Below are 7,945 nucleotides of genomic sequence, written 5' to 3' on the forward strand. Positions count from 1 at the left end.
CCCTCAGGCGGACTCACGGACAAGGCCAGTGCCTTCCCCACAGGAGAGGAGAGGCGACAGGATCCCTGAACACCGCCCACCGCCCGTTCACTGGAATGGGGAGCTTTGGGGGATTGTCCCCACTCCTTCCCTGGCAAACCCCTGCCACCAAAAACGCTGTCACATCTTGGAGAAAGATGGCATCTGACTACCCGTTTCTCGAGGGAGCTATTTCTGCGATTTCCGGGTATGGCGCCTGGTAGCTAGCCCAAGTCGGCCCTGCGGACAGGTGGTCAAGGAGATGCTGTCCCCTTGGGACCAGAGGCACAGGACAGGCCTGCCTTCTGCCCAGACTCCTTCCTCAGAATGGAGCATGCTTTTCTGCCCTAGTCATCCCCTCATGTCTCCTTAGGAAACAGGCTTTGTCTCTCTGCACAGGGAACGGGTGACACTTGTCTTGCCACTGGCCTGCTGTTCCTGCCACGGCAGGCTATTCTGCTTCCCGACCTTTCCCGACCACAAGGCCAATGGCTCATTCTCTTCTCCTGGGGTGGCGTGCTGTGCCTTCCCCAGACATGCTCCTGGGGAGCGCAGTGACAGACGTGTGCAACCACGCTTCTCTCTCAGATCTCAAATACACAACATAACCCTACACCTGAAGGAGATGGAGAAAGAACAACAAAGAAAGCCTAAACCCAGCAGAAGAGGAATAATAAAGATCAGAGCAGAAATCAATTAAATAGAAACAAATAAACAAACAAAAACCACAAAAACCCAACAACAACAACAAAAAACAATAGAACAAATCAACGAAACTAGGAGCTGGTTCTTTGAAAGAATTTATAAGATTGATAAACCCCTTTCCAGACTTATCAAAAAGAAAAGAGAAAGAACCCAAATAAATAAATTCATGAATGAAAGAGGAGAGATCACAACCAACAAACACCAAAGAAATACAAACAATTATAGGAACATACTATGACAACTCTACGCCAACAAATTCAACAATCTGGAAGAAATGGATACATTCCTAGAGACATATAAACTACCACAACTGAACCAGGAAAAAATAGGAAACCTGAACAGACCCAAAACCAGTACAGAGATTGAAACAGTCATCAAAAATCTCCAAACAAACAAAAGCCCCGGGCCAGATGCTTCCCAGGGGAATTCTACCAAACATTTACAGAAGAATTAATTCATATTCTCACGATACTGTTCCAAAAAAATAGAAATGGAAGGAAAACTTCCAAACTCTTTTTTTTCTGAGGCCAGCATCATCTTGATCCCAAAACCAGACAAGGATCCCATCAAAAAAGAGAACTACAAACCAATGTCCTTGATGAACACAGATGCGAAAATTCTCACCAAAATACTAGCCAATAAGATTCAACAGTATATTAAAAGGATTATTCACCACGACCAAGTGGGATTTATTCCAGGGCTACAAGGTTGGTTCAACATCTGCAAATCAATCAATGTGATACAACACATTAATAAAAGAAAGAACAAGAACCATATGATACTCTCCATAGATGCTGAAAAAGCATTTGGCAAAGTGCAGTGTCCCTTCCTGATTAAAACTCTTCAAAGTGTAGGGATAGAGGGCACATATTATTAATATTATCAAAGCCATCTATGAAAAACCCACTGCAAATATCATTCTCAATGGAGAAAAACTAAATACTTTTCTGCTGAGGTCAGGAACACGGCAGGGATGTCCTTTATCACCACTGCTATTCAAAATCGTACTAGAAGTCTTAGACACAGCAATCAGACAACAAAAAGAAATTAAGGGCATCCAAACTTTGCCAAATTGGCAAAAGAGAAGTCAAACTATCCCTGTTTGCAGATGATATGACACTGTATGTGGAAAGCTTAAAGGACTCGACTCCAAATCTGCTATAACTTGTATAGAAATTCTTTAAAGTGTCAGAATATAAAATCAATGCACAGAAATTGGTTGCATTTTTTTTATACCAACAAGACTGAAGAAATAGAAATTAAGGAGTGAATACCATTTACAATTGCACCCAAAACCCTAAGATACCTAGGAATAAACCTAACCAAAGAGACAAAGAATCTATACTCAGAAAACTCTAAAGTACTCATGAAAGAAATTGAAGAAGACACAAAGAAATGGAAAAATGTTCCATGCTCCTGTATTGGAAGAACAAATATTGTGAAAATGTCTATGATACCTAAAACAATCTACACATTTAATGCAATCCCTATCAAAATCCCATCCATTTTTTTCAAAGAAATGGGATAAATCATCCTAAAATATATATGGAACCAGAAAATACCTCGAATAGCCAGAGGAATATAGAAAAAGAAAGCCAAAGTTGTTGGCATCACAATTCCAGACTTCAAGCTCTATTACAAAGTTGTCATCATCAAGATAGTAGGGAACTGTCCCCCAAACAGACATAGATCAATGGAACAGAATAGAGAGCCCAGAAATACACCCTCAACTCTATGTTCAACTAATCTTCAACAAAGCAGGAAGGAATGTCCTATGGAAAAGAGACAGCCGCTTCAACAAATGGTGTTGGGAAAATTGAACAGCCACATGCAGAAAAATGAAGTTGGACCTTTTCCTTACACCATACATGAAAATAGACTGGAAATGGATGAAGAAGCATAATGTGAGAAAGGAATCCATCAAAATCCTTGAGGAGAGAACAGGTAGCAACCTCTTTGACCTCAGCAGCAGCAACTTCTTCCTAGGAACATCGCCAAAGGCAAGGGAAGCAAGGGCAAGAATGAACTATTGGGATTTCATCAGATCAAAAAGCTTTTGCACAGCAAAGGAAACAGTTAACAAAGCCAAAAGATGACTGTCAGAAGTTATCTGGGAGAAGATATTTGCAAATGACATACCAGATAAAGGGCCAGTATCTATCCAAAATCTATAAAGAGCTTATCAAACTCAACACCCTAAGAACAAAAAATCCAATGAAGAAATGGGCAGAGGACATGAACAGACATTTCTGCAAAGAATACATCCAAATGGCCAACAGACACATGAAAAAATGCTCCACATCACTCGGCATCAGGGAATTACAAATCAAAACCAGAATGAGATACCACCTCACACCTTTCAGAATGGCTAAAATGAACAAGTCAGTCAATGACAGATGCTGGCGAGGATGTGGAGAAAGGGCAACCCTCCTACACTGTACGTGGGAATGCAAGATGGTGCAACCACTCTGGACAACAGCGTGGAGGTGCCTCAAAAAGCTGAAAAGAGAACTAGCCTATGACCCAGTGATTGTAGTACTGGGTATATACCCTAAAGATACAAACGTGGCATTCTGAAGGGGCACATGCACCCAAATGTTTATAGCAGCAATGTCCACCATAGTTAAACTATGGAAAAAACCTAAATGTCCTTCAACAGATGAATCAATAAATAAGATGTGGTATATATGTACAATGGGATACTATGCAGCCATCAAAAGAAATGAAATCCTGCTATTTGTGATGATGTGGATGGAACTAGAGGGTATTATGCTTGGCGAAATAAATCAATCTGAGAAAGACAACTATCATATGATCTCCCTGATATGATGAAGTGGAGATGCAACATAGGCAGTTTCGGGCGTACGAAAAGAAAAATAAAAGAAGATGGGATTGGGAGGGAGACAAACCATAAAAGACTGAATCTCACAAAACAGACTGAGGGTTGCTGGGGGGGGGGTGTGTTGGGAGAGGATGGTGGGGGTATGGACATTGGGGAGGGCAGGTGCTATGGTGAGTGATGTTGAGTGCTGTGAAATGTGTAAACCTGGTGATTCACAGACCTGTACCCCTAGGGTAAAAACACATTATATGTTTATAAAAAATTTAAAAAAATAATTTAAAAAATCCATTAAAGAAAAAACACATATTGCAAGCCCAGAGCTAATCTCATATTCAATCAAAAAAGTTTGAAAGTTTTCCCCTTAAAGATCAGAAAAAAGACAAGTGTGTCCACTTTCACTACTCTCATTTGACATAGTACTGGATATCCTAGCCAGAGAAACAAGGAACACAAAGAAATAAAAGACTCCAAAAAAAAAAGGAAGAAGTAAAATTTTCTTTTTTTGGATAACATGAACTTACATGTAAAAGAATCCTAAAAAATTCATAAAAGTTTTGAATAAACAAATTTTGTAAAGCTGCCAAATACAAGATCAATATATAAAAGACAAGAATTTTGTTTTGTTTCGTTTTTTTAATAGTTTTTCAAGTCATCCTTGCTCAGTGATCACGCTAATCTTCTCTGCATCATTCCAATTTTAGTATATGTGCTGCCAAAGTAAGCACAAGACAGGAGCATTTTAACCCTCTAATGATGAACTATCTGAAAAAATAAAGAAAACAATCTAATTCACACTAGCATCAAAACTAATAAAATACTTAGGATAAGATTTAACTAAGACGATGAAAGATCTGTACCCCATAATCTATGACATTGATAAAGAAATTGAAGGAGACACAAATGGAAAGTTAGCTCATATTTATGAATGGTAAGAATTAACATTGTTAAAATGTCCATACTACCGAAAACCATCTGTAAATTCAATTCCTATCAAAAATCCAATGTTAGGGGCACCAGGGTGGCTCAGTGGGTTAAGCTGCTGCCTTCGGCTCAGGACATGATCCCAGGGTCCTGGGATCGAGCCCTGCATCAGCCTCTCTGCTCAGCAGGAAGCTGCTACCTCTTCTCTCTTCTCTCTCTGCCTGCCTCTCTGCCTGCTTGTCATCTCTCTCTCTCAAATAAATAAATAATCTTTTAAAAAATCCAATATTGTGTTTTTACAGAAATAAGTAAAGAATCCTAAAATTTATATGAGACAAACAAATAATCAAAGCAGTTCTGAGAAAGAATGAAGAAGCGAAATTACACTTCTTGATTTGAAACTATACTACAAAGTCCCCATGCTCAAAACAATAAAGTATACTGGCATAAAAACAGACCAATAAACAAGTAGAACAGAATTAAGAGTCCAGAAATAAATCCTTTCATACAGTCACCTAATATTTGACAGGGGCCAACATATGTAATGGGTAAAGATAGTCTGTTTCAGTAAATGATATTTAAAACTGAATAGTCACATAAGCCAGCATGAAACTGGAACTCATAAATCTTAACTTGAAATAGATTAAAGACTTAAATGTGATGCATGAAACTAAATTTCCTAAAGGAAAACAGGAAAAATTCTCCTTGACATTGGTCTTGCCAATAGTTTTTTGGATACCAGACAAAAACACAAGCAAAAAAAGCAAAAATTAATAAATGGTATTACATCAAACTAAAGTTTCTGCATTGCCAAAAAAAAGGGAATGAAAACACAATCCACAGAATGGAAGAAAATACTTACAAATCTTATATCTGAAAAGAGGTTAATAACCAACAGATACAAAAAGAAAAAATATATATAATTAAAAAATAGCAAAAGGATCTCAATAGACTTTTTATTCAAAAAAGTTATATAAATGACGAACAGGAGCATTAAAAAGTGCTCAACGTAAAAAACTCAGGGCAAAGTCATTATGTTGTTGTTTTTGTTTACCTCTGAAAAACACAGCAAGATATTACTACCTATTAGAATATATACTACCAAAAAATTAAAACTAACAAATTTTGGTAAATATTGGGGAAAATGGGGAACTTATGCACTGTGATAGGGATATAAATTTGTATGGAAAACAGTATGGAGACTATTCGTATTATTAAAAGTAAAATTACCATATGATTCAGTAATCCCACTTCTAGGTATATATCTAAAGGAAGCGAAGTCACTATTCGAAGACATATCTGCACTCTTATGTTCATTATAAAATTATTAACTCTAAGCAAGAGATGGAAATAACTTCAGTATCCATTAATGGATGAATGAATAAAATAAGTATGGTAAATATATACTATGGAATACTACTTAACCATGAAAAATTAAGAAATACTGCCATTTACAATACCATGGATGGATCTTGAAGGTATTATACTAAGTGAAATATTTCAAAGATTTTATATATTTTTTAATTTATGTATTACGATAAACCTTACATACAGAATCTGAAGAAAAAGCAAACTAATGGAAACTTAGAGTTGAGTTGACAAGGGGTGAACCTGGGGTGGAATAAGGTGGTCAAAGGGTACAAACTTGCAACTATAATAGGAAAAAGTTCTGGGGATCTAATGTACAGCATGATGATCACAGTTAATAATATATACATACTTTTTTTTATTGTGCTTCCCTTTATTAAACTTTGCATATATCACATTCTTACAAGTTGAAAGTTTATAGCAATCTTGTATAAAATAGGTCTGCTGCCACCATTTTTCTAACAACATTTGTTCATTTTGTGTCTCTCTGTCACATGTTGGTAATTCTTGCAATATTTCAAGTTTTTTCATTATTATTGTATTTGTTATGGTGATCTGTGATCAGTAATTATGACCCACTGAAAACTCAGAACTAGTTTACTTAAAGTATATGAATTGTTTTTCCTTAAAGGCATAATGCTTTTGAACAGTACAGTATAGTGTTTTTTATATGCACTGGGAAACATAGTTTTTTATTTGCACTGGGAAACCAAAAAAAAATAATAATGATTTGACTTAGTTTATTGAGATAATCACTTTATTGAGGCGGTCTGGAACAAAACCCACAAGACCTCTGAAGTTTATCTCTACTGTACTATATACATTAAAGTTGCTAAGAGAGTAGATCTTAAAATTCCTTACAATACATGCATAAAAAACAGAGGCAACTATATGAGATAGTAGATGTATTAACATTTTTATGTAGATTATATTGCAATACAGATGTATACCAATTTATCAAATGGTACAAAATTAACACAATGTTAAAAGTTTGCAGTGTTATAAGAAATCATTTCTCAAATTTACAAATTATAATATGTCAATTATTTTTCAATAAAGCTGGAAATAACTTTTTGTAGAATTAATCTATTTTTCAAAAAAGGAAGTAAGGAAATAGAAACTGCAACTAACTCTGAAATAATGAAATACAAAATCCATTTTAGTTATATACACTGTGACAAACACTATTAGTTAGTTTACAATGAAGGAATACTTATGAAGCATGAAGGATGGTCTATAAATAAGGCTGAAAGAGCTCAGTTTTAAGGTTTAAATTTAAAATCTTCTTTTGAAATACTAAACTGACCACCCAGTTTTCCAAACTTAAATGTCTTAACTGCATGAATTTATTTCATACAACTCTATAATCTAGTTTCATAAGAAAGCAGCATGCAAATTTTGAATAAGACAGACTTGCTTAAGTTTCTTTATGTTCAACAGTAAAGGACACTTCCCTAAAAATAAATAGAAGAAAAATCAGCATATTTATCATGGTAATTATTATTCATAATAAGATTCATATTGAATTAAGGAATATATAGCCTCAGAGGGGGTAAAGTAAAATGAAATTTATTTTGGTAAATGTGTCTATGAATAGTCAATACAATGCCTCAATATAAATGAATATTATCATTTTGAACAATTTAATTACTATTATTAGAATTATTATAAGTATAAAAATAGCTATCATTTTAGCATGGAATAAGAGACTCTCATGCTCCATGCTTCATTACATCCACACAACAACTCTGCATAATAAGTATTATCATCACCATTTCATGGGTGAAAAAACTGAGGCTAACACATTTAGATAACTGGTTTATGATTACATGGCTGATAAAGATGCATCACACTAATTTAGGCTTTATGATTTCAGAATTGTACCCTTTCCACTGCACATTCTATTACTCTGTAAATACTTGGCTTGTTTTCATTTAGTTCTTTAATTTTATTCATGTGGTGATGGCTTAAAGCTTCATTTAAAGGAAGCTTAAAAAAATTCATTTAACCAAAAGCTCCCAAGAATTAAAAATGTCATGGAGCTAATGTAGACATGGATATCATTAGTTAATGGGTAACCATATATTTTCC

The 7,945-nt window shown here is 35.4% G+C and overlaps 1 pseudogene; it reads right to left on the reverse strand.

Moving 5' to 3' along the window:
- Positions 1 to 4,173: 4,173 nt before the first annotated feature.
- Positions 4,174 to 4,290, reverse strand: LOC131818998 (U6 spliceosomal RNA; annotated as a pseudogene).
- Positions 4,291 to 7,945: the final 3,655 nt, after the last annotated feature.

The sequence above is a fragment of the Mustela lutreola genome, chromosome 16 (assembly GCF_030435805.1).
Source record: "Mustela lutreola isolate mMusLut2 chromosome 16, mMusLut2.pri, whole genome shotgun sequence".
Classification (NCBI taxonomy): Eukaryota; Metazoa; Chordata; class Mammalia; order Carnivora; family Mustelidae; genus Mustela; species Mustela lutreola.